The sequence below is a fragment of the Zosterops lateralis genome (genome assembly GCF_965231275.1).
Source record: "Zosterops lateralis genome assembly, chromosome: 3".
NCBI classification, from domain to species: Eukaryota; Metazoa; Chordata; class Aves; order Passeriformes; family Zosteropidae; genus Zosterops; species Zosterops lateralis.
In genome coordinates, this window is record NC_139764.1 from 110,567,666 (window position 1) to 110,577,702 (window position 10,037).

A 10,037-nucleotide genomic window follows, 5' to 3' on the forward strand; every position below is an offset into this window, starting at 1 on the left:
AACCCCTTTGGCATTGCAGGGCTGGGCCGTGTGTGTGTGTCCTGCTGCTGGAGGGGTGCTGTGCCTGCTGCCTCTGGGGCTGCCATTGCTTTGGTGGCAGCAGAAGGAAGGCCCTGGGGATGGTGCTGGGGCTGAGCAGGGGCTGTGTCCCTGGGGATGCTCCTGCCTGGCCCTGCTTTGGGGACCCTGAGCCTGGCAGTGCCTGCTGGGCCGGGCTGTGTGGGGTGTCTGTGCTGGAGCTGCCCTGCATATGCTCCATCTGGGGAATTGGGATCCCTGTGCTGGTCCTGCCAGATGTCCCCGATGTCCCTTGTCCCTGTCAGCCACAGCCTCATGTGCTGAGCTGTGCTGGGGGACAGTGTGTCCCTTGAGTGGGCATGGCCATGGTGATCCACAGGTGCTGTCCCTGCTGCTCCTCCTTGTCCTCTTCCAGCCCTCCCTGCTGTGGCTGTGCTGCTCCACACCCAGCAGACAGCAGGAGGAGGAAACCATGCAATTCCTGATCTGGGTGACATGTGAAAAAGGTCCCATTTTGGTGTGGAAATATCCAACTATTTTTTATCCACATGGAATAAGTAGAATGTCCTGCCCTCTCTACCCATCTCAGGTGCTCTGCAGTGACAATGCTCTGCTCCATCAAAGGCAGGGGCCTGTCCCTGTGTGCAAAGCAAACCTCAGGCATTTTGTTCCCGAGTGCATCAATACCTGTGTGTTTCCTTGTATCCGGTTTTCTGGGAGCAACTGGGTACCCTGCCTGGTTCACTGAGGACTTTCCCTCTCAAGAACCATACCCATGAAATTATTGATGTTGGAAAAGACCTTTAAGAATATCAAGTGCAACCATCATCCCAGGACTGTAAACCCCAACACTAAACCATGTGCACAAGTGCCACATCCACACACAGCTTTTATATTCCAGGCAGGAATGGTGACTCCACCACTGCCACGGGCAGCATGTCCCAAACCATCACTACCATTTCTGCAAAGAAATTATTCCTAGGCCCCAGTCTAATCCTTCCCTGCTGCTATTGGACACCATTTCATCTGCTCCTGTCAATTGTTGCCAGCAAGAAGAGACTGAGCCCAAAAATGTTTACACAGCTATTGCTTTCCTGAACTGGAGAATTTGATGAGGGATGTTCAGATCATCCCTTCCTACCATGGCTTTTCCTTCATCTGTGTTCACCTGTCCTGGTCCTGACTCTGGGGCTCTTACCTCCAGCTCCCTTTACCTCTGCAGTGATGTGCTGTTCCCCCACCCCAGGGGCTCCTTGACCCACAACTTCTGGAACCAAACTGATGGAGGGGTGGAAAATGAGCTCAGGGGTTACAAAAGGCATACAGTGGGGAGGTAAAGGGAAAGAGGGAGAAAAGAAGAAGTCCTTTTTCTCAAGAGTGCAAGATATATTATTTTCACAGTCCTATTTCCAAACTCCCTAAAAGAGACGTTGAAGTGAAACGAGTGGCAATCCTTTCGTTTCACCATACAAAGCTGAGCACGTTTGCAATATTCTGTCAGATCTTCCACATCCCACTCTGAACATAGAACTGATAAAATGAGAGACCACAAGGATGGAAACCATTTCCTCATTTCCAGTCGTTCCAACATCAACCCACCTCCTCTTCTCCATCCCATCCCTCTCCTGCCCAGCCCGTTGTGCCGTGGGTGTCACAAGAGGTGTTGCATGGGGACAACGGTGACATTGATTGCAACAGCCCCACCAGGCCCCTCAGCCTCTGCCCCTGCAGCAGGGAGGGACCAGGGCCAGCCCCAGCACCCCCACACACATGGGCCACTCTGGCCTTGGCCCAGGCCACTTGTGCCAGCAGCAGCAATTGGGGCCTGTCCCACCCCCCAGCACTGCTATAAATCCAGCGTGTTTGGGGCAAGGCAGCATTCCCTGGCCCCAAGGGCATCTGGACACAGCCATTCCTGCTGCCTTTGCTGCTGCCTGAACACCCAGACCTTCTACAGGGAAGTGAGTGTGAGGTCTCTCATTGGAATCTTGCCCACTCTGGATCTTGCATGTCCCCATTACTTTGGTAATGTCACCTCTGGTAATGTCATGTCCATTCTGCAGCCCTGTGAAGACACAGGAGAGCCACCAGCCATGAAGATCCTGCTCCTGCTCTTCCCCCTGCTCCTGCTGTTGGTCCAGGGTGCTGCAGGTGAAAAGAAAACTGGGGAAATGGGGGAAAGTGTGAACCAGCACCAGGGGAAATTCAGTGTCCCTGGAAATGACTGTGTTTGTGGCAGTGATGGGAAGGTAACAAGGGATTGAGGTCAAAGAGGTTTCTTGAGTGAGTTTCCTGATGGGCACCGATTTGGGGTGGAGAATCCTGGCTTGTTCTGTGGATCAGGGACGTGGAATGTGAGGAGTCTCTGCCTGCCAGATGTGCTGGTCCAGGCAGAGGTGGGAATGCATCTGGCAGCCAGCACAGCTCTTCCTCATCCTCATGCTGCTCCTTTCTACTCTCTGCTCCAGTGTGTCCCCAACTCAGGGGCACAGAGACCTTCCAGGGGAGACACCTTGCACTTGGAGATGTGGCTGTGGGGGGTTGGAGCTGAGCCTTTCACTCGGTCTGAAATGCATGGGGAGCATCGGCCTATCTATAATCACATTCTGCCCTCTCAGATTATTGCTTTAATTGTTCCATGTGTGTCTTTCCCCATGGAAACAGGAAGTGCAACTACCTGCTGGCGACATAGGGGAATCTGCTCAAGAGGTTTGTGCCCCCATGGCACAATTCCTAGGGGAATATGTGTCCCAGGCATCTTGTGCTGCAAAAGGTAAAGACCAGATCCTTGGCTGAAGAAAGATTTCCCTCAGTTTTCCTCAAAGGGCCTCTTACATGTTTCTTTCTTGCCAACACCTGATAAATAGTCTCCTGTATTTTTGATTGGTGGCAGAGATGCTGGAAGGGAGGGAGTAGTGGTTGTGGGTTGGATTTCTCCTCAGTGGAGCTGCAGCAGCTCCAGGTCAGCCAGGGCCTCCCCACTCTCTTCCAGTCCCCAGGGTCTCATTCAGGCTCTGGACAGGACTCACCAAAGTCACCAAAGAGGGAAACATTCCCTGGCCTTGGGCAGTACCCAGGACATGATCCAGGTCTTGCTGCACCTGCACAGCCCTGGAGCCAGGGCTGCCAGCACTGAGATAGCCCAGGTCCAGCCTGTCTGCACTAAGGACTGCACCTCACCTCCCCTGAGCCTGACTCTGCTGCACCACAGCCTGGGCATTGCAGGGCAGGGGGGACACAGTGGCAGGGAAACTTACACCACCTGATGTGATTGTCTCATTTTTTTCTGCAGAAGCAGAGGTTGAGACTCTGGAATTGGCAAGCAGCTCATGGCCCTCGCTTCTGCTTCCTGGACCCCCATGTCCTGATGTCCCCATGTCCTGATGTCCCCTGCCCTGGCTGCCTGTGCCGTGCCCAGCTGGGCTGACAGCAGCAGTGGCAGCTGCTCCTGCTGGGTGCTGCTGGGCTGGAGGCCTGTGGTGCCAGCCCCGGTGTCTTTGGGCCAGGGGCTGCTTTTCCTGCCTTGAATAAAGATCAAGAGCACTTTGGCATTGCAGGGCTGGGCCGTGTGTGTGTGTGTGCGTGTCCTGCTGCTGGAGGGGTGCTGTGCCTGCTGCCTCTGGGGCTGCCACTGCCTTGGTGGCAGCAGAAGGAAGGCCCTGGGGATGGTGCTGGGGCTGAGCAGGGGCTGTGTCCCTGGGGATGCTCCTGCCTGGCCCTGCTTTGGGGACCCTGAGCCTGGCAGTGCCTGCTGGGCTGGGCTGTGTGGGGTGTCTGTGCTGGAGCTGCCCTGCACATGCTCTTTGTGGAGAATTCCCTGTGCTGGTCCTGCCAGATGTCCCCGATGTCCCTTGTCCCTGTCAGCCACAGCCTCATGTGCTGAGCTGTGCTGGGGGACAGTGTGTCCCTTGAGTTGGCATGGCCATGGTGACCCACAGGTGCTGTCCCTGCTGCTCTTCCTTGTCCTGTTCCAGCACCACAGCCCTCCCTGCTGTGACTGTGCTGCTCCACACCCCATCCCATCAAACAGGAAGGGCAGGAAGCTGCTCATATTATGGCCTTGATGACCTGTGAAAAGGAGCAATATTGCTGTGGAAATTACCAACTTTTTTTTTGCTGATGTAGCCCTGGTTTTCTGCCTGAGGTGTTTTGGTTTTCTAAATCCTTTCCCCAGGGAATTTTCTGTAAACAAGAGACATGTTTTTGTAGCTTTGTTTTTCATTCCTTTTCCTGGGAGGGACTTCTTGATATCCCTCTGGCCTGACCAATGTGATTGAAAAGTCTGCCTTTTTGTCACCAATCAGATTGGTCCATGTAAAATAGTATATAAAGAAGACACATCCCAAAAATAAAGAAATAATTTTCAGCCTTCTGAAATGAGAGTCAGTGTTGTTGTGGTGTAAAACAGCATCACCCATGGGATTATTGCCTGTCTGCCCATCTTAGGCAGTCTGGGGTGACAGTGCTCTGTTCTATGAAAGGCAGGGGCCTCTCTCTGTCTGCAAAGCAAAGCTCAGGTGCCAGCATTTGAATGGTTCACTGCATATGTATGTCCATGTATTTGTGTGTATAAGAGGAAGCATGAACCCTGCTTGGTCCAAGGACTGCTTTGCCTCTCAAGAATCAGACACAGAATTATTGACGTTGGAAAGGCTCTTTAAACTCATTGAATGCAGCCATTCCCCAAGCACTGCCAAGGCCACCACTAAAGCAACTCCCCAAGTGCCACATCTCTATGGCTTTTAAATACCTCCAGAGCTGGAAATTCCACCACTGCCCTGGGCAGCCTGTCCCAACACTGATTACTGATTCTGCAAAGAAACTGTTCCTAATACCCAAAGTAATCCTTTGCTGGAGCTGCTTGTGGCCATTTCCTCTGGTCCTGTCAATTGCTCACTGTGAGAAGAGACCCACACCAAAAATTTCCTGTTCTCATTGCTTTTGATAGCTGGAGAGTTTGGTGAAGGAGATTCATATCAATCCTAGCTGCCGTGACCTTTCCTTCCCCTCTGTTAATCCTGAAATTTTCTTTTACCCATCTTCTGTACAAACTACACAAACCTGTTGAGGTGAAATGAGAGACAAACCTTTCTTCTCACCATACAAAGCTGAGCACGTTTGCAATATTCAGTCAGATCTTCCTCATCCACTCTGAATATAGAACTGATAAAATGAGAGACCACAAGGACGGAAAGCATTTCCTCATTTCCACTCTTTCCCACATCAACCCACCTCCCCTTGTCCATCCCATCCCTCTCCTGCCCAGCCCGTTGTGCCGTGGGTGTCACAAGAGGTGTTGCATGGGGACAACAGTGACATTGATTGCAACAGTCCCACCAGGCCCCTCAGCCTCTGCCCCTGCAGCAGGGAGGGACCAGGGCCAGCCCCAGCACCCCCACACACATGGGCCACTCTGGCCTTGGCCCAGGCCACTTGTGCCAGCAGCAGCAATTGGGGCCTGTCCCACCCCCCAGCACTGCTATAAATCCAGCCTGGCTGGGGCAAGGCAGCATTCCCTGGCCCCAAGGGCATCTGGACACAGCCATTCCTGCTGCCTTTGCTGCTGCCTGAACACCCAGACCTTCTCCAGGGAGGTGAGTGTGAGGCCTCTCTCTGCAATCCTGCCCACTCTGGGTTCTGCATGTCCCCATTGCCTTGGTGTCCCCTCTGCAGCCCTGTGAAGACACAGGAGATCCACCAGCCATGAAGATCCTGCTCCTGCTCTTCCCCCTGCTCCTGCTGTTGGTCCAGGGTGCCTCAGGTGAGAGGGGAAGAGGGGAAAAGGGGGAAAGTGTGAACCTGCACCAGGGGCAATTCAGTGTCCCTGGAAATGACTGTGTTTGTGGCAGTGATGAGAAGGTAACAAGGGATTGAGGTCAAAGGCAGAGGTGGGAATGCAGCTGGAAGCCAGCACAGCTCTTCCTCGTCCTCACGCTGCTCCTTTCCACTTTCTGCTCCAGTGTCTCCCCAATTTCAGGGCACAGAGACCTTCCAGGGGAGACACCTTGCACTTGGAGATGTGGCTGTGGGGGTTTGGACCTGAGCCCTTCTCTTGGTCTGAAAGGCACAGGGTCTATAACAACAGTGCTTCCCCCTACTATTTTTTTAATTGTTCCATATGTGTCTTTCCCTGTGGAAATAGGAAGTGCATATCGATGCAGACATCGAGGTGGATACTGTACCTCTTGGAGTTGTGTCCCCCCTACAAGGCGTATTGGAATATGTACAAGGCGAAAGATCTGCTGCAAATGGTAAGCTTGGAAATCCTTACTAGGGAAAGAGTTTCTTTCTTTTTCCCCAGAAAGTTCTGTTACAAATTTCTTTCTTGCCAACACCTGAAAGTATTCTCCTGCATTTATGCTTTGAGAAAGATCCCCAAAAGAAGGGCAACGTACTTAAGGGGTTTGGATCCTCCCTTGATGGGGCTGCAGGAGCCCCAGGACGGCCACGGCCGCCCTTCTCACCAAAGTCACCAAAGAGGGAAACATTCCCTGGCCTTGGGCAGCACCCAGGACATGATCCAGGTCTTGTGCACATGCACAGCCCTGGAGCCAGGGCTGCCAGCACTGAGATAGCCCAGGTCCAGCCTGTCTGCACTAAGGACTGCACCTCACCTCCCCTGAGCCTGACTCTGCTGCACCACAGCCTGGGCATTGCAGGGCAGGGGGACACAGTGGCAGGGAAACTTACACCACCTGATGTGATTGTTTCCTTTTTTCCTGCAGAATCAGAGGTTGCGACCCTGAAATTAGCAAGCAGCTCATGGCCCTCACTTCTGGCTCCTGGACCCCATGTCCTGATGTCCCCATGTCCTGATGTCCCCTCCCCTGGCTGCCTGTGCCGTGCCCAGCTGGGCTGACAGCAGCAGTGGCAGCTGCTCCTGCTGGGTGCTGCTGGGCTGGAGGCCTGTGGTGCCAGCCCCGGTGTCTTTGGGCCAGGGGCTGCTTTTCCTGCCTTGAATAAAGACAAAAAACCCCTTTGGCATTGCAGGGCTGGGCCGTGTGTGCGTGTCCTGCTGCTGGAGGGGTGCTGTGGCTGATGCCTCTGGGCCGCCTTGGTGGCAGCAGGAGGAAGGCCCTGGGGATGGTGCTGGGGCTGAGCAGGGGCTGTGTCCCTGGGGATGCTCCTGCCTGACCCTGCTTTGGGGACCCTGAGCCTGGCAGTGCCTGCTGGGCCGGGCTGTGTGGGGTGTCTGTGCTGGAGCTGCTCTGCATATGATCCCTCTGGGGAACAGTAACATTGTCCTGGTGTTCATAGGCAAGGATATCATTCTTTTCTCTGGACTCTACACCCATGCAGGAATGACATGGACTGGGAACTGTGGACATAGTGGCAAACCCTCATCCCTAAAATTAGGCAGCGCTTTGTTACAAGGTCTGATCTCCAGTCCCAGCTGCAAGACTTGCAACAGGAGCCATTCCTTAAATGGATGGCAGTGAGGAACCTCAATGGAGCATGGCACAGCCACCAGGAGAAGTCAGATATGACTCATGAGCTTGATAGAGGTGAAACAAATACCTGAACCAGAAGGTTTGATGTGCTTTCTTTCACCTGCCATATGTCTGTACGGAATACTCAGTATGCACAGCACAGCTTCACTCTAGCATCACTTAAATGCTCCATTTTTCCATACATTCAATTCATTATTATCTTTCCTGCTGCTCCTTTTAGCATCAGGAGGGGAAGAGCTCAGAGGCCAGGCTGGAGTCACCAGTAGCCCAAAAGTTCCTTTTACTGTTTGTCCCCCTGCACCAGAGAAAAGGAGGCTTCAGTTTCATTTTATCTAAAGAGTCACTAGAGAGAACCCTGTTCATCCTCTTAAAATGTATGGTGCAAGACATCTTGTCAAATAAAATGCTCTTGAAGTTTCCAAAGTTTTTTTCCAGATTTTGTGATTGCTTGCACATCCTACACCAGTTGGTTTTTCAATCAAAGTAGGAAAGGCAAAGGAGAGGAGGAAAAGAATTGTTTTCACACTGACAGAGTTTAAATCAGATACTAGGAGGAAATTCTTCCCTGGGAGGGGGGAGAGGCCCTGGCACAGGCTGCCCAGAGGAGCTGTGGCTGCACCATCCCTGCAACTGCTCAAAGCTAGGTTGGACAGGGCTTGGAGCAACTTGGGATAGTGGAAGGTGATCCTGCACATGGCAGGGGGTAGAAAGAGATGATGTTTAATGTCCCTTTGTCCTAGAGTGACTATGATGCTTCTACTCCCAATTGTCTGTTCTCTGTGTGCTGTATGTTGTGTTCTGTACCTTTAAGACTGTTTTGAGAGTGAAGCAGGGAAAGAAGTGCACAGTTCGTTTGAAAACCAGCTTTCACTCCTCTGCATTTTCTTCTTCCTTGGGATTGTGTGTTTGTTGAATGCACAGGCCGTGGCCATACATATGAGGGGTTCTTTTGCTTTTAGTTAGTTTAGCTAGATGAGGCAAACAAGCTTCCTGGACTGTTTTTTGGTGGGTTTTTTTTTCCTTTTTCTTGGGACTATTTAAATCTGCTCTGGACTGAAAAACCCAGAGGAGGGCCAGGGAGCTGACACCTGCAGCCCGCCGGGGCCTGGACCTCAGAATTTTCAAGCGCCAAAGGAACTGGGACTGATAAGAGACTGAGAGACGTGAGCTCACTCCCGGCAAGGACTTCAGTCAGTTTTGTCATCTCTCTTCTGAACGGCAAGAGGTTCTGTTGTTTCATATTATTTATTCCTTATTCTTGCGGGCATTTTGTTTGTCAAATAAATGGTTTTTCCCACTTTTCTCTGAGGAAGTTCTCTTCAGGGCTGGATGGGGAGAGGGACCATTTGAGTTTTCTTTCCAGAGGAACCTCATTCGAAGCTTTCCTCCCAAATTGGCCCGTACCTAGGACACCCTTCCAACCCAAGCCATTGCAGAGGTGATCCTGTGAGCCCAGGCAAGAAGGATTCTGCTTCCCCAGGACTGGCCTGGTGCCTGTGCCTGCACCCACCAGCTCCTGTGCCCATCCCAAAGATTTCCCCTCTGGCCCCACAGCCCGTTGTGCCACGGGTGTCACAAGAGGTGTTGCGTGGGGACAACGGTGACATTGATTGCAACAGCCCCACCAGGCCCCTCAGCCTCTGCCCCTGCAGCAGGGAGGGACCAGGGCCAGCCCCAGCACCCCCACACACATGGGCCACTCTGGCCTTGGCCCAGGCCACTTGTGCCAGCAGCAGCAATTGGGGCCTGTCCCACCCCCCAGCACTGCTATAAATCCAGCCTGCTTGGGGCAAGGCAGCATTCCCTGGCCCCAAGGGTATCTGGACACAGCCATTCCTGCTGCCTTTGCTGCTGCCTGAACACCCAGACCTTCTCCAGGGAGGTGAGTGTGGTGTCTCTCTTTCCAATCCTGCCCACTCTGGGTTCTGCATGTCCCCATTGCCTTGGTGTTCCCTCTGCAGCCCTGTGAACACGCAGGAGATCCACCAGCCATGAAGATCCTGCTCCTGCTCTTCCCCCTGCTCCTGCTGTTGGTCCAGGGTGCCTCAGGTGAGAGGGGAAGAGGGGAAAAGGGGGAAAGTGTGAACCTGCACCAGGGGCAATTCAGTGTCCCTGGAAATGACTGTGTTTCTGGGAGTGATGAGAAGGTAACAGAGCATTGAGGTCAAAGGGGTTTCTTGAGTGAGTTTCCTCATGGACACCAATTTGGGGTGGAGACAGCCCATGGAATAAGAATCCTGGCTTGTTCTGTGGGTCAGGGAAGTGGAATGTGAGGAGTCTCTGCCTGCCAGATGTGCTGGTCCAGGCAGAGGTGGGAATGCAGCTGGGAGCCAGCACAGCTTTTCCTCATCCTCACGCTGCTCCTTTCTACTCTCTGCTCCAGTGTGTCCCAAATTTCAGGGCAGAGACCTTCCAGGGGAGACACCTTGCACTTGCAGATGTGGCTGGGGGGGGTTTGGAGCTGAGCCCTTTTCTTGGCCTGTAATGCATGGGGAGCATCGGCCTGTCTATAATCACAATCTGCTCTCTCAGATTATTGCTTTAATTGTTCCATGTGTGTCTTTCCCC

General features: G+C 53.0%; 1 long non-coding RNA gene across 1 annotated transcript; it reads left to right on the forward strand.

The window, feature by feature from the left end:
* Nucleotides 1-5,467: 5,467 nt before the first annotated feature.
* LOC310906693 lies at nucleotides 5,468-6,263 on the forward strand. Its single transcript, XR_014589470.1, has 3 exons — nucleotides 5,468-5,612; nucleotides 5,692-5,779; nucleotides 6,161-6,263. It is a non-coding gene; the product is annotated as an uncharacterized lncRNA (long non-coding RNA).
* Nucleotides 6,264-10,037: the final 3,774 nt, after the last annotated feature.